The sequence below is a fragment of the Astatotilapia calliptera genome, chromosome 15 (genome assembly GCF_900246225.1).
Source record: "Astatotilapia calliptera chromosome 15, fAstCal1.2, whole genome shotgun sequence".
Taxonomy (NCBI): Eukaryota; Metazoa; Chordata; class Actinopteri; order Cichliformes; family Cichlidae; genus Astatotilapia; species Astatotilapia calliptera.
Window position 1 is genome coordinate 28888148 of NC_039316.1, and position 25815 is coordinate 28913962.

The window sequence follows — 25815 nt, forward strand, 5'->3', positions numbered from 1 at the left end:
TGTTGTTTCAGCAACATTAAATTTAAAAACTGTATGTATATATCTATATATATATATATAGATATATACACACACACACACACACACACACACGTATTAAAAACAGGTACAACGCAGTGAGACAACAGGTTTAAAGTTTGTGACATCAGGGCTGCAGGCTGGAGTTTAGTCCAAAGGCATCAGATAATGTGGCTGCAGTAATGAGCTGTTTTTAGCTGAGTTTGACATCCACATCTTCACTTCTTACCCTTTTATTGAACAGTCTTGTATATGTAGGTTCCTTGGGCTTTCTTTAAAAAGTAACAAAATTACATCTCCCATTTAAATCAAATGAGTACAATTATATTTGTTCATCGTCAGTCGTATGTTTACATTTTAAAAACAACAAAAAAAATTCCCCACATCTTTTTAAAGAAAGAGTATTTAACCTTAATCATAAAAGTACATTTCCCAATGCTAGAAATTTGGATAACATAGTAGCCAGGTTTTCAAATGTGGTCTAGTGACGGAATCCGTGATTTGGCTGTAACAAGCAGTAAATTGTGTTTTTTTGGTGAACTTTGCTCAATTGGCTTGCAGCTGTTTAAACTTGTGTCACACGGTCCTACATACATATTCCACCAACAGAATCTAAGTATGTGGTTAAATCTGGTCAGTCAAGAATGATACTGATACAAGCTGCTGATGTAATGTGAGAAATAAGAGGTACATTTCCGTTAAAGCCCTAAGGTCTTGCTCAGATTGCTCATTCATTCCACTGCAGGGCAACCTGCCACTGCATGTGGCGAATAAACTTTGAACTTGAACTTTAGTTTGATCAAAATTCGAAAACCAGCAAACAGTCCTATTCTAAAACCAAAAAAGTGTTCTACATATCTGGAGAGTCCATAACAAGTTTGAAAAGGCAGCCACATTCCCCTGATGATAATTACATTAACTGATAAACACATGAGCAGAATTCTGCTAGCACGGTTTCTACAAAGCAGAAGCTAAGACAGATCTCATTACCTGACTGGTACTGACTGATGATCCAAGGGTCCGGCGCACCTAGCTGACGCCTTAGTGTGGTCGAACACTACTGCTGCTGCTGCTAATTCACTGACATCTCCTCAGACACAGCACCTGAGGAAAGTTCTTTCTGTAAAGTTGGATAATTGACAGCCATCGAGTGGGCAAAAGAAGTCTGAGGCTGAATCTGCTACTGACGTATTATACTGAGGTTTCACAAAGTCACTTCAAGGCTGGTTAACAAGCTCAGAGAGCTAGTGTAGAGTGCTTCCTGTGTGTTCTACAGTGGGTATGCTTTAGTTTGCAGCCCAGATCACTTAATTAGGCTGAGGACGGAAAGCAAGCGGATGAAAAATGCCACCAGATGTGTCAATATAATAGAGTGGAGCTTAATGCTGTTCATTAGCGCCACCACTTCCACCCCCAACTGCATCTCCTTACCATCAGAAAAACTGGAAACCACAATGGAACCGCAGACTGAGGGCAACACCGACATTTCAGTGAATAGCTGCCCAGCCCACACTGGCATGGCCAGTAACAAGCTGGGAGGAGGAGCGGTTTAACAGTTAGCTCTTGAGATTTAAAGGCTCAAGGCACAAGTGTACATTTGTTCCATGGCTGCAAGTGATTGCTGAAATGCATATCAATGTCTGGGACGGGGACGACGTCACGATAACATGCTGTTGTAGCTCGCTTCTCTGTACAGTGCAGAAACTCTCTGAGAGACAGAGCAGAAGCTTGAAAACACGATTGGAATTGGTGACTCATTTGCTGTTTCTCACCAGCCTACAATCACACCCACTCAGCAAGAACACTGAAGCTCAGACACACTCGCGAGCTCCATGCTCCCACCACGAGGATGCTCTTGATGTGCTACAGTTGAAGCTCTGCACAGCTTCTTCTGACGCTCGCTGCATCGCTCTTTCTCACATTTCAACCACCGCCTCACATCTACAGCAGAGGTTCTAAACAGAAAATGAAAAAAAAAGACATGCCAAACTGTGACTCCGCTCTCCGACAAGCCCAGGCTGTACGCTCCATCGAAACATGCCGAAGCGTCACAGGAAACTGGGGTACACAAAATAAAGGAGCTATCAGAGTAAATATGACTGAACCTTGCATAATGAATACACTTGCTCAGCTGACTCCAGTTTCCTGGAAGAATGCCCTTGTTAAGTGTTTTTCCACTCAACCATTGATGAAATTTACCCCTAAAACCTTGCTCTCCATTTATAGCTACTCTTCTCCTGCTCTTCTGTTTTGTTTTGTTTTTTGTTTTTGCCTTTTTATTACAATGTGTCTCCTTTGTGAAAGGCTGGCTCTGGATTGGAAACTCCAACGAGGAAGAAATCACAAAGTCAAATGTTCTGGACGAGTCCAGGCATTGACATCTTTTCGGTACTAATAGTAGGTCAAGAACATCCTGTGACTTCACAGAAACTGCCCTGGAATATAATTTTTAGCATTTAGCACAGATAGGCCTTTGACACATTGTCTCAACCTCCACAGAGGATGAAAAAATACTAGTGCAATCTGATTTTCCACTCATCCCATAACTAGCATCACCTATTTGGTACAAGCTTTTACACAAAAGCTAGAAACATCAACTCATATCGGCCTACTGTTCTCATTACTCATCTTTACACATTAAAAACAGCTTTTAATATAATAAAGTTACATAATAAAGTATTTCTGTAGTTCTGATTTGACACCAGATCTTAATGTAACTGTGAGTTTGCAAAAAGACAATGACATCTCCCCTCCTCGACTTCTTTTTCCACCCGTGAAAAACTGGGTGTGAAACACTTGGCTTGTAAGTAGGGGACACAGTGAAATATTGAGACATTTTATATTAGCAAGTAAAGCTACAAGAAAAAGAAGAATATGTAAAAAAAGTTCTCTGTGCATATATGAATAAAACTTCTGCAAGGTCAAACATCCACCACCGATGTCATTTAAATTAAACTAAGACACGGTGACTGGCAAAGTGAAGATCAAGCAGTGCAACTGGCTAACTGGGGAAATGCTGAAGTTCAAGAGTAATTCTAGTATTTCAGTCTGTGAAATACTAGAATTTCACAGACTGAAATACCATTAATTTAGCCTTAATTTTCGACTTCCATTGTGGTTCATTTAGCTTCATTTAGGCTGCAGGTAAGTTTCCATTAAGATAAAATGACTTTCCGTTGTCTTCTTAATGATCTACAGGGTCATCCACTGTTTTTACATATTGAATTTCTACAAAGCCAGTTACAAACAAATTTGCATGAGTATATGAATAGGACATGTTAAGGTCAACAGTGAAAAAATTCCTGTATGGAGATCCTCAATTAAGTTGAAACAGCTAAATATATAAACATATATTTCAATTGAATTCAATTCAATTTTATTTATATAGCGCCAATTCACAACAAAAGTCGCCTCAAGGGGCTTCATATATTCATATATGAAAAATTTCCAAGTCTATCTTAAGTGGACAGTGAAAAGTTAAAGGATAAAGCATTCATAAGAACCATTAATGGGAAATGCAGCAACCTGAATAATCATGTAAGGCACATCCATCTGAATGCTACAGAAATCCTTTGATATACGCCAGTCCTTCCATCTTTATGTTTTTATCCTATTTTCATGCTCCTCTCTGGTGGTGCTATCCACTACAAAGTTCTTATAAATACTAATACAAAGGGTTTTTTAACCTCTGGACCTCCAGAACTACAACTTCAAGACATAAACATGTGACATTCAACCCTTGACTTAAACATTTGTGATCACAGTAGGAATCCCAATGAAGTACATGCTTTAAAAGTCAACTCCTGTCCTTTGTCTCTGCAGATCCTGGACTCCTGAACATCAAGGTAGACATAGACGTATGTTTCTACGCAGTACAATGGACTTTGCAATGTTTCTTCTAGATTTCAAGAAGCAATATCAGGTTTACTGTTTACAAAGTTTTACTGTTTATGTTAAGTGAAAAGCATTGAATAAATTAAACAATTTGAATTCTGTATCAGTCCAGTGCGGCCAGTTCGGTCCAAGTGTATGAACGAATAACGACAACGGTAACGATACTAGAGTACAACTTTTATTGCGCCATGCATCTCAGCTCAGTTATAGTAGTTGGTAGCCTCAGGCAACCACAGTACAACGTTAAACAATGATCAAAGGCAGAGTCTAATGTCAGTTATGCTCTTTTCTAACTCTCTGTCATACATGATGGGGGCTCTCTTATCAGCACTTTCTACCATTCCCACATTGTCATTTATCAGATCCCTCCTTCACAAAACCCACACAAAGGAACAAAGTGCATTTTTTATGCAACATTGTGCTCACTTAAAAAACAAAAAAACAAAACGTATCACGTGCTTGTGCACTGTGGACTCCAAGAAGGAAACAAAGAACACAGTGCTGCTGCTGGCTGTCGAAAACCAATCTAATATAAGTGCCGTCATGTTCCAGTCTAACCTAGCAGCCACACTCGGATTAGGAAATAATGGGAACATGTTTTTTTCCGCTGCAGTTTTACCCCCGGATATATGCAGCATGGGACTAAGAGAACAGACACACACACACACAGGACTGATGTGTCAGAGCTGAGGAGAGGTTGCAGTGGGCACCGGCTGACCTTACCTTTACTCCCACAGGAATTTTTCAGGTTGACCTTAGTGCTGTACTGCGTATTAAAGATGGCAGCAGCAGAAATGGAGGTCAAGAAGGAATCCAACACTTTAGCTTTTAGCTGGTGGCAGCTGTTGACCTGCAGATCAGACTTGTAACAACATCAGTGGCGCACCACTATTACGCTGCACGCCCCAAGCTAACGCACCACAGGTATGAGCGCCTATTTGGAACAGCAGGTTAGCTTGTGGCAACTATCTCCGCTTCATGTGTACGCATGTGCTTTAATGCATGTGTGTGCGCTTGCTCTAGTATCCTTATGACCCACATCCATTGAAGGAAAATCCTCCAGAATGAGCAGGTTTTGTGGGCCATCTGCTATGAGGTTATTTACACATGGCAGTGTGTGTGTGTGTGTGTGTGAGCAAGAGAGTAAACACGGCCGAGTTCATCCACAAGTGTGTTTGTGTCAGCTTACAAATGTCCAGTGGAGTGTGAAGACTCATACCTCGGGTTTTCAGCGTATCAGGATCTTTATTTCCTCCACATTGCGTTGTGCTTCGCCAAAACAGAGGCCCTGCGGAGACACACAGAGGCTCAATTATTCATTGTTGCGATTCAATAAAACATGAATATCAACTGCGTATGTGCCAGACCTCGTCATTCACGATAGTCTGCGGAAAATGGGTCTTATACACATACACACACACAAAAGACACAAAACAAAACAAAGCAGCAGATGTGTCCAGCTGGAATGAATGACCTCGATCCAATTAGCAGAACAGAAACTGCAATCCCCCCTTACACAGCAGCATGGCGGCACTGTATTTGTGACATTCAACTAGTCAACAACAGGTTAGTGTGAAGGGTGCAGGAACTGCTGGCTTTAATCACAGGCCTGTGTGGTGGCCCCATTTCTGACAGCCTCTCCAGCAGGTGCATTCTGGAAATCTATTCATTCACTCGTCCAGGTGCAAATGAGACGATGCTGCTAAATGTAGGACATCATCCCTCACTGCCATCTGCCACTGAATGAGGCTTGACTGCATTCTAAGCATGAATGATGCTGGAATAAGAAAATGTTGCTTATAATAATACAGTCTAATGCAACTTTACTAGTGTTTGTAGCTCTCACTGCATTTTTTAAAGTTACAACTTGATTTCCACTTTTGTTCTGTGCTTCAAACTGCCTCAGAGGAGGAGGGATTTTTTTAATGGGGTAGCACAGGGTGGGGAGCACAGGAAATGAGGAAATAAATGCTATGTAGAAAACATAACATTTATAGTTTTCTACATGCCTATTTACGTCCACAGACTAATAAACCTTCACTCTTCATGTGAATCCAGCAAGACAGGAGGAGGATCTGACTTTTTGGGCATCGCCGTCCTGGGATTGGCTACGATTTTTCAGGCTCCTGTGCCCTGTTATTATGTAAAGAGTGCCACTGCTTAAGCTACTGAAATTATTTTCTATTGAACAGCTTTTGCAACAAAAGCAACTTAAAGTGCCTAAAGTAAAACACACATACAGTACTGTGCAGCCACCTCTCAATTTGGTAAATTTTATGCAGTTATTTTATATAGGTGCATTCCACGTGTTTGCATGTTTATTAAATTTAGGATGCATAATATAGGGCAAAATAAAGGTTGTACAGAAAAGAAAAAAAAGGTTGTACAGAAGAGCTTGAAAGTCCATATTTGATATATTTAAAGTCTGTATTATAACGGAATACTTCTCCTGGCTTCCCTAGTAGGAAATTCTGCTCCTTGTCATTTACAGATGGCTTTAGACTGAACATATGTACAATTTTCCCCTCTTAATAGCTATCAGGGAATCACTTTGTTGGTGCAAAAAATACAATTTCAGTGTCAAATTGCATTACTGGTTGCATTTTTCATAGATTCAACTTGCTAGATTTTCTGTTATGTGTTGACCAGATGCTGGTTCATTGAGTTGTCAATAACAAAAATACAACTCAATACTTTGTAACATAACCTTTGTTGGCAATAACAGAGGTCAAACGTTTACTATAGGTCTTTACCAGGTTTGCACACACAGTAGCTGGTATTTTGGCCCATTCCTCCATGCAGATCTTCTCGAGAGCAGTGATGTTTTGGGGCTGTCGCCGAGCAACACGGACTTTCAACTCCCGCCACAGATTTTCTATGGGGTTGAGGTCTGGAGACTGGCTAGGCCACTCCAGGACTTTCAAATGCTTCTTACGGAGCCACTCCTTTGTTGCCCGGGCGGTGTGTTTTGGATCATTGTCATGTTGGAAGTAGAGCTGGGCGATATGAGATTTTTTCATATCACGATATGTTTTTTTCATTTCAGGCGATAACGATATCTATCACGATATAAGCCAAATAACTATATTTGTAAGATTTCAATGTGCCGTTGCTCACAAGTAAAATGTGAAATAATCAGCAGCTTGTTTTTATTTAAATATTTATTTCCCATAATAAGTTCAACAGGGTAGATGTACTTAAGGAACATGAGACTTTTTCAGATAAATAAAGGCAAATATTGCAAACTACACAAAAGGCAGCCACTAAAGCGTTTAAGTTTCAAAATAGAACAAACAAAACAGACTAAATTGTCAATTCCACTTAGAAACAAAATATTAATTCTAAAAATAAATCTTAGTTTGTTTTACAGAAGAACAGACAAAACTGACTAACTTTTGTCAATATCAAATAAACTGAGAACTAAAAGGAAATTCTCAATCTCTCCTTGTTGTATAGCTTAGCTTTTCAAACAGTTTTAACAGTTACTTTAGTCTGACAAAAGCCGAATGACGAAGTAGCGCTTCCAGTCAGAGACTGAGGCTACGTCCACACGTACACGGGTATCTTTGAAAACGGAGATTTTCCGTTTTCGTTTTAAAAAATAATCCCGTCCACACATAAAGGCAGAAATGAAGGAAAACGCTGCTATGAACATGCCAAAGCAGCAGGTGGCGCTAGATTCCTAACCGTGCCGAAATGTTGGCCAATCAGAAGTCTAGAAGCCTCGGTGGGAAAAAGTAAACAAAGCTGCGGCATAGAAGCAGAACCGAGTCGTATGTGTGGACGGACAGTAACTTTGTGTATATGTAAGCATTTAAACACTGCAGAGAGTAGAATTAACAGTAACAGTATTGTAGAAATTCATTTCACCGAAACAATAACGTGGCGCACAGTGTGACGCATGCACCAGTTTATTGTATTTCCAGACTTGCTTTCGGCACAATTTACAGTGCACGCTACTCTGTTTTTTGTCAGACTTGAAATAGCCGAAATACCTTCACACTACGGAACTTCTATGGCTCTTCCGTTCGACAATCTCTCCGGCATTGGAACCATCATCTGTTTTCTCTTCGGTCACGCTCGGTTGATTTTTCTAGTCGGCACACTCATTTCCTCCATTACGCGCTGGCTCCATTACCCGCTGGCTGCTTCCCAAACAAACACACGTGCGGCTTGGCACTTGTGCTGTACGTAACAAGTCACGCGACGTGATGCTGCGGCTGTGATTGGTTCGGCTCTGCGCTACTGAATTTGGATTGGCTGACCTTTTTTTTTTTTTTTTTTCTTGAGGACAAGAACGGCGAGGTCTATCGCGATAGCTTAATTTCTCTATCGAGTCAAAGTTATATCGCGATACATATCGTTATCGTTCTATCGCCCAGCTCTAGTTGGAAGACCCAGCCTCGTTTCATCTTCAAAGTTCTCACTGATGGAAGGAGGTTTTGGCTCAAAATCTCACGATACATGGCCCCATTCATTCTGTCCTTAACACGGATCAGTCGTCCTGTCCCCTTGGCAGAAAAACAGCCCCATAGCATGATGTTTCCACCCCCATGCTTCACAGTAGGTATGGTGTTCTTGGGATGCAACTCAGTATTCGTCTTCCTCCAAACACAACGAGTTGAGTTTATACCAAAAAGTTCTACTTTGGTTTCATCTGACCACATGACATTCTCCCAATCCTCTGCTGTATCATCCATGTGCTCTCTGGCAAACTTCAGACGGGCCTGGACATGCACTGGCTTCAGCAGCGGAACACGTCTGGCACTGCGGGATTTGATTCCCTGCCGTTGTAGTGTGTTACTGATGGTGACCTTTGTTACTTTGGTCCCAGCTCTCTGCAGGTCATTCACCAGGTCCCCCCGTGTGGTTCTGGGATCTTTGCTCACCGTTCTCATGATCATTTTGACCCCACGGGATGAGATCTTGCGTGGAGCCCCAGATCGAGGGAGATTATCAGTGGTCTTGTATGTCTTCCATTTTCTGATGATTGCTCCCACAGTTGATTTTTTCACACCAAGCTGCTTGCCTATTGTAGATTCACTCTTCCCAGTCTGGTGCAGGTCTACAATACTTTTCCTGGTGTCCTTCGAAAGCTCTTTGGTCTTGCCCATGGCGGAGTTTGGAGTCTGACTGTTTGAGGCTGTGGACAGGTGTCTTTTATTTAGATGATGGGTTCAAACAGGTGCCATTCATACAGGTAACGAGTGGGGGACAGAAAAGCTTCTTACAGAAGACGTTACAGGTCTGTGAGAGCCAGAGATTTTCCTTGTTTGAGGTGACCAAATACTTATTTTCCACCCTAATTTACAAATAAATTCTTTACAAATCCTACCATGTGAATTCATGGATTTTTTTTTCACATTCTGTCTCTCACAGTTGAAGTGTACCTCTGGTGCAAATTACTGACCTCTGTCATCATTTTAAGTGGGGGAACTTGCACAATCGGTGGCTGACTAAATACTTTTTTGCCCCACTGTATATATATGTGTGTGTGTGTGTATTGTACTGAAGAGAGAGCTGAGTGTAAAATGGAAGCTCTTGGCTCTTGATTTACCGGTCGATCTACTTCCCTACCCTTAGATTAGATTAGATTAGATTAGATTAGATTAGATTAGATAGAACTTTATTAATCCCTCGGGTGGGTTCCTCTGGGAAATTCGATTTCCAAAAAAGCACAGCACCGACAGAAGTTACAGAGTTACAGAATATTATATATATATATATATATATATATATATATATATATATATATATATATATATATATATATATACACACACACACACACACACACATATATATAAATACAGAGACACCTTAGCTATGGTCACGAGCTGTGGGTAGTGACAAAAAGAATGAGATCGCGGATACAAGCGGTGGAAATAGGTGGCTAGCCTCTCCCTTAGAGATAGGGTGAGGATTTCAGCCATGAGCGAGGGGTTCAGAGTAGAACAGCTGCTCCTCCACATCAAAAGGAGCCAGTTGAGGTGGTTCAGGCATTTGACAAGGATGCCTCCTGGGAGCCTCCTGGGTGAGGTGTTCCAGGCATGTCCCATCGGCAGGAGGCCCCGGGGCAGACCTGGGACACGCTGGAGAGCTTAAATCTCTCGGCTGGCCTAGGTATGCCTCGGTGTTCCTCTGGACAAGCTGGAGGAGGTGGCTGGGGAGAGGGAGGTCTGGGCTTCTCTGCTTAGGCTGCTGCTCCCCTCAATCCCAGCCGGCACAAAGCAAGAGCCAGAGTACACCTTGGACAGGCCAAAACAGAGACAGAAAACCATTCACATTCATAGCTACAGCCAACTTTGCATCTTCAGTTAACCTAAGCTCAGGCATGTCTTTGGACTGTGGGAAGAAGCCAGAGCAGCCAGAGAGAGCACATGCAGACAGGGAGAACACACAAACTCCACACAGAAAGGGCCTGGCCAGATGGTGGATTCAAAACCCAGACCTTCTCGGCAGTGCCACTCAGTAATAAGTATTATAATATGGGTTTTGGTAAGTTTTGTGAAAACCCAGCCTAAAAGTATTTAAAATGAGTTTTTATCTTTTAAGTCAAATTTAAATGAAACCAATGAATGAAATCCATGGAAGCCATAAGTGGAAAAATGTAATACAACAGCTTTAGACTTTCTTGTCACCTTCAATCATTCAAATTCACTTTATTCTGTTCCTCTGTCTGTTTGCAGCTCATTTTCTTTTTTCTTTGGTCTTAGCTACATATTGTCCCCAGGTATGATAAGGAGAGGAGCGTGACCATGTATGCCCACTCACACAGACTGGTCCACATCCAATACTCAGATCTACCTTTGACTTGTCTTAATACATTAGATACTTTTGAGGTTGCTGAAGTTTATTATAGTTCCACACAGCGTACTTTCCTACCACCTGTAGTTAAAGAAAAACCCATGTATTTTGCTCACACACACTGGTTATAAAAGAAAACAGAGGCTCTCTTTTGTATCTACAATGCTAGCACCAAGCTCTTCTTGCATTCATTTGTTAACTCAAAAGTGCAGGGAGCAAAAGTGCGAGAAATAAAGCACACACAGACCATTTCTGACACGCTACTTTTCTTTTTTTCCCCCACAAGTTAATCTCCACGCGGGCGTGAATAAACTTCGCAGTGGTTGCCAGATCTCTGACTGACAGCGGAATTACACAGTGGAGTGATTGTGTGGCAGCAGGGCTGGGGTTAACTGCGTGGCGCTCCTCCTAACTGCCCTTTATTTACAAAAGACGCACTGTTGCTGCTGCCAAAATATGTTAGAAGCCATTAGCTGCTGATCTGACTTTAAAGCTCAGTCCTGCTAATCTAATTTAATCTGCCTCTGTGGCTTTGCTGATTGCTGGAGTGGATCAACGGTGACACTACAAGTGCAGGCGGGCTTTGCTGATGTGATGCAACTGTTTGTTCTGCAACAGCAGACGCCCACGCTGAACGGTGCTGCTGCTGTTGTTGGTTTTTTGGGGGGTCTCTTACATGAACACTTCCTGTCGTCGGTTGAATTAGGCCTTCACGGAATGTCTGAGTGGTTTCTCTGGTGATAGTCAGCTGCTTAAGATCAATAAGCACGAAGCAAGGTATGATGGGAAATGACCTGAAAAAGATGCATTCCTTAATGCGCAGCTTTTGACTTTGTCTAGATAAAGTGCAAAAATGTATAAGGGTAGATATTTATCGAGGACAGCCTGGTGTAACATCTAAATGGTGTAGGCGTGGGTGGAGGTGGGTGCTTTGGCTACTCTGTTTCTTGGCCGATACAAAAACAGAAAAAGAAGTAGCTGAAGAGACAGGAAATGAGAGAAAACAAAGATATGAGGACAACAGGATGATGGTTTGACACTTTCTTTCCTGTGAAGTCTCAGGTTTTCACAGTCAGCAGCAGCACGGCAACACAGCACTTGTCCTAGAAACACAACTGTCTGCACTAATGTTTTTCCAGTTTGGGTGATCTGTACATAAAACTGCGAGGGAGTCTCAAAATACTCACGATGACCTTAGCGTGTAATTGAAACCTGTGATTTAAGTCTTCTTTACCAGCACAAAATTGCAGTGTTCCCACGAGCGACATGCTTCACCATGTCAGGCCCCAGAGAAAGCGAGCTGATTCTCTTCCTTCAGCTGCAGCCCACCCGGCTGAGGGGGGGGGTGTTAGTCATTCAGCCACACGAAAGCTGTCACATGACTGGCCGGGGCACAACAGCAGTCATTCTGCTCCTTCGCTGCCACTTGGCTAGCGGGACACATGAGTGGGCCGCTAAAGTGGCCGGACACGCAGCGGGATCCGGATTCAGTGTGCTGAGCTGCCACTCAGGGACAGGGGGCTGAAATACATGCGCTGCATGTACTGAGCACGAGAACAAAAATCAGGGTTTGTGCTGCTTTTGTTTTTGTACTTCATCCAAGTGAGCACAGTCAACAGCGGCTCCATATGCACATCTATTAATGGTCACAAGTCTTCTATTGTCCTTTAAAAACTTTTCACATTCTTCCAGTCCTCGTCACCCGAACTCAGCAACCACACACAGCTACACACCCAAACACAACAGCTGCCTGTTTAGAAAGCATCCGAATACTGAAAGTGTTCTTATTCTGCTCATTTCCTGCTCCATGGTATATTCTGTGATTCACAGTTCAGCTGGACCTCAGTGCAACCCCATCACCTCTGACACACGCTGGTTTTCACTTCCATGGTCGTTGCTTTCTGTTGTTAGCCCTTAGCATCTAGGTTTAGCAATGATACAAATAAGATAATAACCTAATTACAACCATGAACTCATGTTTATGCACTGTGCAGTGCACCTAGGGAATAAGCAGTGTAGTAACTGTACTAGACTTAATTTAGTATACTTCTTTTTTAGACAGATTTTTAAACAGATAGTAAGAATTGTAAAGAGGTGTAGCTAAACCTGACCCTTTGATCTTCATCTTCTTATTCTCTGATAACAGCACAATAACATTAATAATAGCTTCATAACTAATATAGTTGGTTCAACTATTTGTCAAATATTACCAAGCAATAAATGTTTCAGTCTTATTAAGAGCATGCCAACTACTCCTTAACTACCAACATTTCCTCTGAATTTATAACTAAGATATGAGCCACAGGGTTATTGTTCTGTATTGTTTCACACTGTCCGACTGTCTTCTCAGCAGAAGAGCATCCACCATATAGCAGGAATTTCTTTCAATTATATAGTAACCTTTATATGCTACTATACAGAGTCTGCAATTGGTAAATGTATACGTCACAGTCGAGAAGTGAAGAGTTACAGCCCAGATGTCCAAGTTTTCTATCTCGCACTTGAATATAGCACACATTTGTGGATTTGTCTCACAACCTCATTTACATGTGATATGATCTATGCACACAACTCATGCAATCAGTGAGTGAAAAGACATTTGTGCTGAAGTGAGGTTTTCAGATTCAGACATATGCATTTGTAAAATAGAGCAGATGCTCTTTACATCTGTATTTGTATCCAAGTGATAGGCTTGAGGATCATACCATACATGTTTGTAACCTTTTGGAGACTCATTTCCTTCCATATTTCCTTGATTCCTCCAGCAAATTATAGCAGGAGACAAGTGCAAGTGTAGAAGGAGAGGAAACATAGAGGAAGCCACAATTCTTTGGGGACCCTCGCCAAGCTGGAGGGACCCCTGCTGGTAAGTGAACCCAAGAAGTTTCTGTTGTGGTGGGCGACTTTGTCTTTCTGACTTGTATAGTTGAACATATAGCTCGCTGTCAGCCACCCACTTGTGGTTCATTCTAGGGCTAGTCTCTAAAGGGTAAGTAGGGCACTTTGCCATTTCAATAATAGCTGCATTGGCAAAGCTTACAGCTGCAGGCTGTAGCCTTTACATGGATGTGGAGCAATCTTGCAGACAGTGTGGTAGTTCAACAGTGATTTTATATTCAGCTGTGTGTGTTTTGTCCTCCAACATTCTGATACAACTCATGGTAAAGACGTACCACGTTACAACATCCCGAATATTTCCCTCAGAGATTTAATTTGATTGACTGACCAGCACCACCAGTGAGAGTCTGACTGGCATACGCTGTTGAAGAGTGGATTAAAATGAACCATTATCCTAACAGCACATTAGGCCTCCTCCTCTGGGTTTCCGCATCCTTACATCAGAGAAGGATTTGCCAGGTGATTAAAGTGAGAAAAAAACTGAGGGTGTTCATAAGAAGAGAGAATTAACAACTGATCTTACTCCCACAGACCGCACTGACAGCAGAGTGAGGGAAACTCCAGAATGACTGGTAGACAGAGAGTGGGTGATATGGAGGATGTTGTATTTTGTGTTATCAGGACATACGCTATATGGCTAAAAGTCCTAAGGTGCCTAAACAGTATACCTAGAGGCGCTGCTCGGCCAGCTGTGTGCCATGACGCTTCATGTTGATGTTAATGCCAGGGGAGGTTTGGAATGCTGCAGTTCTAATTCCACTAAGTAAGAGAATGGCCTGAAAAGGCAAAATAAGAGCCAGTGTAAGATTATATTCAACTGAAAAGCTACTCTAGTACAGTATAGATAAAGCTGATATGGTATCTAAAACAAGCCAAAATGATCTCCTGTGACCTGGAGGATCGCTCTGACCGGAACTTATTCTCTTGCCATGCTGAGCTCAACAAGGACCAACAGACTGCTGCTTGCTAACTGCAGTGCAAAAAGGCATCAACATATTATTATTTATTTATTTTAAATAGTTAGAGAGGAGATTTTTAATGGTTTTATTAAATATGCGAATGAAGCTGCGCATACACACAGCAGGAGTGAAAGAGAAGGTTTAAAAGAAGGTAGTGAGACCTGCTATGATGTATGGTTTGGAGAAAGAGGCACAGATAAAAAGACAGGAGGATAAGCTGGAGGTGAGAGAGTCAAAGATGTGAAGTTTTTCAGTGCAAGTGAGCAGAATGGACTGAGAGGAACAAGTCAGGTTGATTAGAAAGGTAAAGCTGCGATGGTTTGGACATGTGCAGAGGAGAGAGAGTGGATATACAAAACATCCATGGATGTCTGATGTGTGATTGGAGGACACAAATGGGACCCTATGTTTGGGTGACAAAACTGAATGTGAATTGAACATTTCATGTTTCAGCTCGAGTGCTGCTCAGTTTCACATCTCTTTCAGTCGGGGTCTTAGAGGAGCATCAGTGTATGGCAGCTTAGGGAAGATTCAGCTTTAGATTGAACTTTTCAACCCTGGCCGCAGCCTCTATAGACAAATCACTCATTTCTTAAGCTATGTGACTCATTACCATGCAAATCTCATTGCAAACGATTCAGATCCTTTCGATTGCAATATAGTGCATTATTCCTACGGGAATCTGAGAAATGATAAAAATCCTATCAGCATATGCTGATTCAAAGCTGTGGAACTCATTTAACATGTGCCAGGGTGTCCTGAAGATAAAGCTCTGTTGCTCTGCCAGCAGCTCTATCCCTTGGCAACATCACAGCCATTTAATGGGGGCCTGGTGTAGGCCTTGGCCTGGTGTGCCAGTGCACTGCTGCTGCCAGGGTGAGCAATCATCTCCTTTGTCAGCATCTTGCAGCTGCATCAGCAATGCAGGGAAATGACGCTGCACAGTGAAACGTAGACCACAGCGTAATACGGACAGCACACGGATCAGGGGGCTCTATATAGTGGTGGAAACTGGCTATAATAGAAACCTCCATCCATGGAGGAGTTTGTCACAGTTGCTAAGACAAAGGTAAAGGCTCAGAAACAAAAGCTTCCACACAGAAACACTCATTTGTCCACCACAATCTGACAGAAAGTCTGTGGGCACAAAGCAAAACCATAAAGTCTGCATTTGAAATTCATAGAGACCATAAAACATAATTGCTTCTCTGCTATGCAGATTTCAACATGTGGCACAGTAAGGCTTTGTTGAGACAGAATCCAGCCTTTGTCCCACACGTGACATTGGACGTAGCAGGGAAAATTCACAGCAACTTAATAATGCATGAAAACTCTCAGTGCCGTTAGCGTGTGTACAGAAAGCACTTTTGTTTTAGTCAAAACACAAACATTCGTTATCAGTCTCACGCCACCACCATAAACATATCATTAATAAATAATAAAGCACAGCGAGATGTATCACGCGCCTCAATCGTCGCTTTGATCAACGAAGATCAACGCCCACATGATTGCTACTTGTGACTGGCGGAGAAAGAGCTCGGAGATGCTCATGCTAACGCTCTCTGGAGAAGCACCGTCCTTGTGAATTTACAGCAAGCCATTCCTTGACCCAATCCAATGAATGCATTCACTACACATAATCGGCCTGACACATTGGATCATTTTGGGAGCCCCTGTGACGAAATGGCTGCATACATTATGCTGACTACATCAAGACTCTTTGCTTTGCTTAATGTCTAACACATTTCATGCAAGAAAGATGCCCCTGTGCCCCTGAACCAGTAAAAACATATGCTGGGAAAGTTGATGGGCAGCTGATGGTTTTTCCACCAATCACAGCTCACCTGTCAGGCGCTGAACAGAGCTCTAACATCTAGCTTTTTTCTTTCAGTCAGTATTATAGCAATAAAAAACAGTATAAGAGGAAAGAGAGAAAAAACGATTCTGTGACGTGGAAAATACTGTACAAAAGTGACAGCGCTCGGTTGTGTAGCACGTATGACTAAAATAGATACGTGCAGACTATAAAACATATTGAGAAGCACATATACAAATAAAAAACAGAAGATTCAAATCAAGTAACCTCACACACCAAACAACAGTGTGTAGTTTATGCTAGCTCTGCAGCCCTTTCTTCTCTGTCTGTCTTATTGTAGAGCTGACAGCAGCAGTTGCTGTAATCAAATCTATTCCTTAGTAGGTGAAAAGCCAACAAGAGTCATATGAAACATCGTATTCAACAAGCATAAGCATGAAGTAAAGCGATCCTCTCACAATCAGCACAGCTGACTTAAGAACAAGCTGTCTGCATGCAGACAACTCCTAGCTTTGTGTGATGTGTGTTTACAAAAAACTCTGAATTTAATCATGAGTTGTTATTAATCAGGCTCTCTTCCATCACCACCAAGTGGTGCAGCAGATAGCTGTCCCTCCCTGAGCCTGCTGCTGCTGGAGGTTTCTTCCTGTTAAAAAGGGAGTTTTTCCTTCCCACTTTCACCAAGTGCTTTCTCATAGGGGGTCGTTGGATTGTTGGGGTTTTCTCTGTATTATTGTAGGGTCTTTACCTTACAATATCAAGCACCTCGAGATGGCTTTTGTTGTAATTTGGTGCTGTACAAATAAATTCAATAAAAAATGTTCAAACTTTTATGCAGGATGACAGCAACCATCCCAACTGACGGGTAGCAAAGCATTTACTCCACTAAATCTAATAACTACTGATGATACATTATTACAGATTGAGTTTCTCTGTAGTATATGGTCTGCAGTAATGAGCTTTATTTTATCTGATTCTTTGCTTGTTTCTTGACACGCCTGTTAAAATATGTGTGGGGCCTGTAAAACTCTGCAGACCGCACAACCTGTTAAGAGTTTGAACAAATCTGGAATTTTATTACATAAGAAATATGCTGAATATATGCAGTTTTCCCGTGTATGTAACTGTCCCTTGGTTACTGCAAAACTAGACACACAGAAAAACTACTAGGTGTGATATTTTATAAAACATACAATTAATAGATTGTATGTTTTTGTATTTTTGTGACTTGGAAAGCAGGTTGATATGTGGGTTGGTGCTGGCTAATTAGCTAATATTAGAAAACAGCCCGCACTGCTTATAATTAAGTTTCTCCACTGATGTCAGAGGAAATGATGACATGTCTTGAATACAACTTTGGCTCTCTGACAAATAATTTCCGAGAAAATGAGCAAGCAAGCAAACAAATTCCAATACAAATGTTAAGATCCCAAAATATAAACATATCTAATAATACGTTAAACCCAATATTATTGCTTCACTTGGTTACTTGAGTTCTCTCTAAGTTCTTTTTGTGCACAAACCTGCTTCGGCACTTCTTTACTGGCCTAAAACTGACTTTTATGTAACGACTGATCTGCACACGCTGATGCTGATACTAATATCCTTCCTTGTTTTTTGTTATTTCTTGAAACCAAGAACTCTTTATAAACATAACTTATATGTCAGATATGAGATTAGCCACCATAGAATTGGCATGACAAACATACAAATCTTGACTGCTGACATCTATAATAATTTTATACATAGTCAGCATCGACTGGCTTTTTCCAACAAAATATTTGAAAATAGTTACAGAGTTACAAAGTCTGAGGATAACTCATTCAGTCAATTGTATCTCTGTGTAACTGCCGAGAGGCTAGCGTATGGCTGAAGCCTGGTAAAGGAACCTATCTCTGTCTTTCCTCTGCTCCAGCTCCACTGTAAAAACTCTGGAGTGGGGAGATGGCTGGCAGAATTAAAAGATTTCTGCTCGATTTATTCAGTGGTGAGGTTTTTAAATATAGACCGAGGAGCTCCAGTGCACTGCTGAACTCATGAATAAAGGCTAAATGGACTTGAGAGCTAAATGGAATTGGAGAGATTAAAAGAAAAAAAAGGGGGGGGGGGATTAAAAATGGAAAATGTTGAGCAGGATATGAGAAGCAGCCATGCTTGCTCAAATTCTCTTGCTTTGCCTGCACTCCAGATGTAAACGAGCGAGTGTGAGATTTTTTTTCAGAGGAAATGAAGCCACATTTAAGCACCGCCGACCGACTTTGTGCATTTTAAGTACTCTGTGAGCAAACACAAAGAGTGTGGCAGGTTGAAGTGGACTGTCATGATGCGATCGGCATGATAGGATCCCTGTATTCCCCGGGTCCTTGAAGCAAGACAAATAACTCCCACTAATTGAATTCCTTTGAAGAAACACCCCAAAGATGGACATCTCCACGGGCCCAGTTTTGACAAGCTTTTTCATGCCAGTGTATCACTTTCACACATCGTTTCCTCCCTTGACATGGCTACGACGATGACCCAGTGGCAATACGTTTGGCTTATAAACATGCCTAATTCATTAATGAAGCTGATGGATTGGGGAGACAACAAAAGCAGAATAGCCTCTGTTTTTAATTCATGGGGGACATCCTAGAGGGAGCGAAGGCCATCGTGTGATCTACAGCTCGGCTCCCACGTGTCACCGTATGTCCCCACTGGCTCAGTCAGAGCCTGCATTCATACACGGATCAACATTTACTCAAGCGTGACAATAATTTCAGCCTGCAAGCACGTCACAACCCAACCACCAGAGCAAAGAAACAAATAAGAAACTAAGAGGAAAAAGGCACATTTAATTGGTGTGAGGTTGAGAACAGATGAACGGCTGTCTAAGATTGTATGAGCCTGAACAATCTGACCTCCATGTGATGACACGAAGTCCTGCATTGGTTTTTCTACACACAGACACCACTCAGCTGTGCTGCTACATCTGTTAATGGAGGGCAAAATATTCCCTTAATTATGGAAGCATTTAGCTGTCCTACCACGAGAGTTTCTCCTCTGTCAACATGTTAAAAAAATATTTATCCTAATCTTGTTTCATCCATAAATAAATTGGATTGTTGCATCCCAAATTCAAAACTGTACCGTCTTGAACAGCAGCAGTGGAAGTGGGCCTGGAGGATCCCTATAACCAGAATCTCCAGCAGGTGGAAAACTGGTTCATGTGTCACTTGACTGAACTCACCAGAACAAGTATTAGCACTGCCAGCTGAACTTTAAGTCAATCTGTGGGATGAAAGACACTCACTGAAGAAGCAACTTGTTTTCTTTTTTACTAAATAAATATTATCTGTAGGTCCATCCTGCAGAATTTAGCTACTAAGGGTAAAAGTCTTCCAGAATGTCTATTTTCTGTCAGAAAAGTGTATAATTGTGCAGTAAGAGATTAAAGATTACATAAGATTGCACAAAGATGAGGATTAGCATTAGCCTTGATGCTGTCAGCTCCCCAAATCTACTCAAAATGGATCTAGCCAAATTCACTGTGCACAGACAGGAACCAAAAGGATAAGAGGGAATGACAACACCCGAACACCCTCCTCAAGCAGGAACACTGAGCACAATGAGAGCGCATCTGGTCCTATGTGGGTCAAATCCCAGGCTAATTTCATACTATCAGCTTCATCTGCAATAATAGAGCAACTTACCATATAATACTCTCATGATACATTCACCAGAATTACTATGGTATCATGATTCAGTGATTCTGCTATCCTTAGATATAATGAGCAGAGGCCAGTTCTGACTGACCAGCCTCATACTAATCTAGTCCTTATTCCAAGACCAATCCTAGCATAATCCCCTTTATAACTCTGATAACTATCATAACGCATAAAATAAACATCATCATCACAGTATGATATGAAAACAGTGACTGAGCCCATTAAATCTTTGAGAAAGTGTTTACTTAAGTCTATTGAACTCCACACAAATGGAACAGAAAGGAGTCTCCCCCCACATGTTGTAAAAAATATGGGTTTAAGAACTTTTACTTTGGCTTCACTTTTTAGACCCTGAAGAAAATGAACAAAACTGATCAATAAATATTTGTGTTTTGTCTCCTGGTGTGTCTGTGGATATGCTTCAAGTGTGAAATGAGATCTTAAATTCATAGGTGTATTTGATTCAGATCACCACAGAAGCAGTCCAATTAGGCTCTCGAGCTGTCTCACAGTTAATTAACCCTCCAGCAATTAAGTTAAATCAAGAGCTTAAAATTACCAACTGGGATCAGCTGTGTATATAGGAGTACCTACAGTACGTGGGTCCTACAGTACGTTGTTTCCTTCAGAACAGATATTCTTAAATGCTATAATGTAGTTCATTATGAATTTCAATCATATTTATGCCAAAAAGGCCAATCCTACATTATACTCTGCTGTGGATACGGACAGCTGGAGACCCCATGGCCGGGTAGTCATTCTTGTTATACTTCTTTACTCAGCCCCACCCTGGGCTGCATTGTAATCTAAGTTCCCCACGGAATTCCACTTCGGAGCGGTCACATTTACTGTCTGTTGATGAAATTTACGTCACGCGGATCCCAGCACACTTGCAGATGGAGAGAGTATAATGTGCACATTAGGGTTCGGCTAGAGACTGCTACAGCAGTGAATGCTTCTTGCGTCTCTCAGGCTGTTCAGTTCAGCCGTAGTTCAGTGCAAACTTTACAACGAAGAGCTGCAAAAATCAAAGCCTGTATTTTCACTCAGTTTCTGTAAGCACACAAAATCAGTGTCCAAAATATTTCCTAAAATTGAAAAACTTCTAGATTATCATGAAATTTTCTATGAATTGTTGACTGGAAGATGTCAGACTGTGACCATTCTGTGCATTACTGTAGGTTAGTGACAACCATTAAAGAGACAAATAGTCACTTGCAGTACGTTCATCAAACATTAAACTTCTGATAAAAACTCCACCAGCTTTTCAAGACACTGTCATCTGATCACAATCATGCAGCATTATCACCACAGCATAAATACAGAAACTACTATTGGGCCATGTTGCACCCCTAAGTGTGTGTGGCTTCACTGAGCCAGGTTTTTACCCAAACAGCCTCTGAGAAGTTTGCTGGACAGGAATTTGGTGCACGCATAAGCAACTGTTTAATAAACTGCATTTTCAGACATAGTTTGGAGAGTTGCTCAGTCTTTTTGCACAACCCACTGTCATTGTTGCATGTTTTTTGGCAATTTTTGCACGCTTTGCGCTTTATATAGTCCCGTGCTGACTGTATGTTACATGTAGCACCATGGTCTTGGAGAAATGCTGTCTTGTTTCACTGTGTACTGTACCACTGCACACAGCTGGTATTAAAACATACTGATATTATAGATTATTTAATGTAGGCTGATGGGACAAACAATATGAATTGCTTGAATTGCCAAAGAAGCAGCCAAATACAGTGCAAAGACAACAACAGGGCTTTACCCTTTTTTTCATTTAACAAAATGTGGGTGTGTCTCCTTTTGCGCACATCCCTGTCCGCCGCAGACAGAATCGACTTCTGTGTGAAATTCTGCACTAGTTTGGATTTAATCTTCAATCTTTGGAAGCTTGAGGCGAAAGCACTAGTCTATGACTGCAGTTATCCACAGTTTATTATTGGCAAAATTCACTGCAAACACTCCTCTTCTCCTGTTTTCCTGACCTGATCACCTCTGTGTGATAACCTGCCTGATCAGATCTCCTGGCAAAACAAGCTGTTTAAAGCTGCCTCACTAAACATGAGTGACTTCCATCAGGGACTCATGTCTCATCTGATTCGGTTAAGACAGAGTATTAAAAAAAGCGCCCCTGAACTCAGCAACGAGTCAGACGGCGACATGTGCAATCTAGAACTTTATTACAACGACTGGCATGTTAAACAAATTTTTAATTTAAAATTGGTAAAACAAATATTTCTGCTGATTTACAGTAATGATTTAGATCAGCAGAAAAAAACCTGAAAGCACTCTGGTTCCAACGCTCTGTTTCCAAGACTATTAGCTGTGAGCAGATATCTGATATCATCCTAGAGATACATCCGTCCTCAGATGCATATACTGTGCCTTTACACAGTGCACCTGCAGAACCTAAACTCAGCAGACCACATCCCAGCTTCTTCCTCCTACTGCAGAAATCTTGCACTCAGTGCAGGCGGAGGAGCTGCACACCAGCTGCTGGCATGCTCAAAACCAGAGGAAGCTGCCTTTCTGCAAACAGGCCATAATAGTACTTCTAAAAAAACGAAATAAAATCACACATTACAAGGCCCTCTAGTTTCTGCACTTTCCCTTTAAGTGCCACCAAAAACACATTGATTACAACTCTCGCAAATAGAGGGTCATTCATTAAGGATTGCTAATGACACATATATATACTGCACCCATTTTGCTATCAAAACACAGGGAACGTATGGCTGCCGGTCAGAGGTATGCAGTTTTATGGTCTGAAGTCAATAGATGGAGGGATGCTCATCATTGTTTTAAACGGAAATAGAGGTGATGAGTGTTTAACCCCAATTACTGAAGTGAAGGAGGGAGAAATCAGCCTGAAATGCAAACAACATCATCGGCACAGAGCATAAAAATCCACAGGTACAGTGAAAGTAGTCACCGATGGAAAGTAGGAAAAAAAGACTTTCCAACCAACCGCTGAAAGAGACAGAGATTGCTTGGATCGGCATTAACAAGAAGCGAATACACTCGAACAGCTGCATGGCACTGCGTGCACGAATGCAGCCCGCTCCTCAAAGTAAACAGAGCAGCCAGGCTTCTCCCTGAAGCACACACAGAAAAAGCATGGCAGAAAACAGAGCCACTGAATCATGTGAGGTTATGTCCTTCATCTGACTTCACTGAGCATCAATGGAGAGGAGAGGCTGCTGCTGCTGAGGATGGGAGAAAAGGGGAGGGGGGAATGGTAAACAAGCGAGCTGGAGTGAATCAAAAACGAATGCGTCAAGATGCTTTGAAGCCCCCTGCATGTCAGAGGCTCGGTTTCCATCGGTGACTGTGGATAACCTACTTGTTTAATTAGCTTCGGGTGCTGTTTCTTCATCCCACTTGTACATACTGGATGTGTGTATATTTATTCTACCATATATAAATCGGTTATCACATTCAAACAGCCTCACCTTAGCCTTTCTATACAAACTGAGCGGTGGAGCTAGCGAACGGGCTAAGCACGTTTACGTTCCAAAACGTCAATAATAATATCACCTGGGGAAAAGCAAAAAAATCAAAGTAATTCAATCGGTTTGGGAAGCAAGAGCGAGAATGATGAGCGAAACGAAAAAACGGTGTAACTTACCAGTTCAGAGACGTCTAATAGTCCGCGGCACTATATTCCATGGTCGTTATAATAAAATAATATGACAGTAATAAAAGACTGCACTGCTATGGTGGCCCTGCTGTCGCCGTCCTGCTCGCCGTAGCCGCTTCAGTGTGATGGCGTTGGCTCTGCAGGGCCACAATGAAACGGCTGATGCCTTCACGAGCCGTCGGATATTGTCGGCACAGACCAACTAGGGGAAAGAAGACTACATGGATCATTTGTATGGTAGAACGGGGGGGGAAAGAAAGAAAGAAACTCCGTGACATTCTAAATATCTTCTGTTTAGTGCTACACTCACAGGACGTAAGACATAAAAAGTTACGGTGATGAATGTGTTTGCAAATTCATTTAATGTTGTTTCTGGAGTAGTAGATGACCGTTGGTTATTTTTCAAAGAAAAAAAAACACTGACTAAACGCTGGTCTAATTTGTGAAGCTTGTCACGTTTGTTTCGTACTTGTTTAATACCTTGGTGTTCTTATTGTGGCGTTTGAATAATCGATCGTTAAAATTCCGTATTTTTTAAGAGGCTTCGAAGGGCACATTCCGAACCCGGCGGTTTGACTGATAGGACGTCCTTCCAATCAGAGGAGAGGAAAGGTTTTGGAGGCGGAACAGGGAACTGTCCGTATATAGATTTCTTCGACGAACATTTCATCGTGACACACTTCGAGAAAAATTTTGTTTACACCAAAGTTATTGAATTACAGTCTTTTATTAGAATGTTAAAGCTCAATAAGGCAAAATTAAAATACATTTGGGAATAGTTAGAGACAGTGAAATAATGTGGGGCCTTTGTTGTTAAAAATTTAAAATAAAAATCGATTTTTATATAATAAAGTGCTAGGTGAATGACCTGCCATGAAGTGTTTGACTTTACAAAAGAAGAGACACATAGCTGTTTGGGATGCTGTGGAGGTTTGTTTGTTTTGTTATATTGTTGAGGCGCCATCTTTTGTCTGCACATGGAGCAGCACTTTTTATCACAGTTTTTTTTTGTAATATTATTATTCCTTTAGTTGCTTCTTCTTTTGAAAACAAAATAATATAAATATTTGCTAAAATGTAACAGTAGAAATATCTTCCATGGGTATAGCGACATTAAAAACAGTTATTCAGTTGTATTTACTTATATTTTGACTAAATTAGCATGAAAAGCTAATGAGATTAGTTCTTTATTCTGTGTAATATCCAGAGGTGTGGACTCGAGTCACATGACTTGGACTCGAGTCAGACTCGAGTCATTAATTTTATGACTTTAGACTTGACTTGAAAAAATGTTCTAAGACTTGTGACTTGACTTGGACTTTTACACCAATGACTTGGGACTTGAATTGGACTTGAACCGGTTTACTTGAAAAGACTTGATATTTTACCCCAAATATAAAATTTAACATGCATATTATATAGAGATTGAAAATGTGACGTCATTCACGGGTAGAACCGCAAAGGATTCTGGGAACTCGTGGCAAGCGGTACTAGCGCACGCAGGCTTTCAATTGAAATCAGTCACACAGCAATAAAAAGAAACACAAAAATGTCAAGAAGCTGTTGTATTATTAACTGCAATAGCCGGTCGCATGACAGCCACGGGAAGCCGACGGGTAAAGAGATCGTTTTTATCGGATTACGTCGTTGAAGAGAAATTGTTCGAGCCATGTTTCCAAAGTAACAAAGACGCGACGGATGGCCTGGATTGCAGCCATTCAAAGATCAATTATAACGTCCCAGAACACTCCAGCTCACAGGTTAGTCTGCTCCAAGCGAAGGTCAGTCTGCTGTTGTAGTTAATGCGTCATTTTTCTTAACATAATTGGTGATATAGGTTACAAGCAAGTCTGGCGCTGAACAGAAATTGTGGCGCTATGCTCCTTTGTTTATTGTGCATAAATAGTGAATTGTCCTGACACAATATTGCGTTTCGCTTCTGTTATTATGGTACATTGACAAAAACATATACTTTTATTCACAGGATAAAACAGGTTTTTTGTATCACTAATTGCCCAGTATGATTACAGCATACAATATTATTGTCACTGCTACATTTCTGTGATGCTACCA

General features: G+C 41.4%; 1 protein-coding gene across 3 annotated transcripts in view; it reads right to left on the reverse strand.

Moving 5' to 3' along the window:
• Positions 1–23899, reverse strand: part of fynb (FYN proto-oncogene, Src family tyrosine kinase b) — an 87437-nt gene extending 63538 nt beyond the window's left edge. For 2 of the 3 annotated variants that reach the window (XM_026193790.1, XM_026193788.1), the window contains exons 1-2: positions 23731–23899; positions 5132–5200 (exon numbers count right to left, since the gene is read on the reverse strand). The gene's annotated coding sequence lies outside the window, so the exon portion shown is untranslated. The other variant, XM_026193789.1, reaches the window with a different exon arrangement.
• Between the last annotated feature and the right edge of the window lie 1916 nt (positions 23900–25815).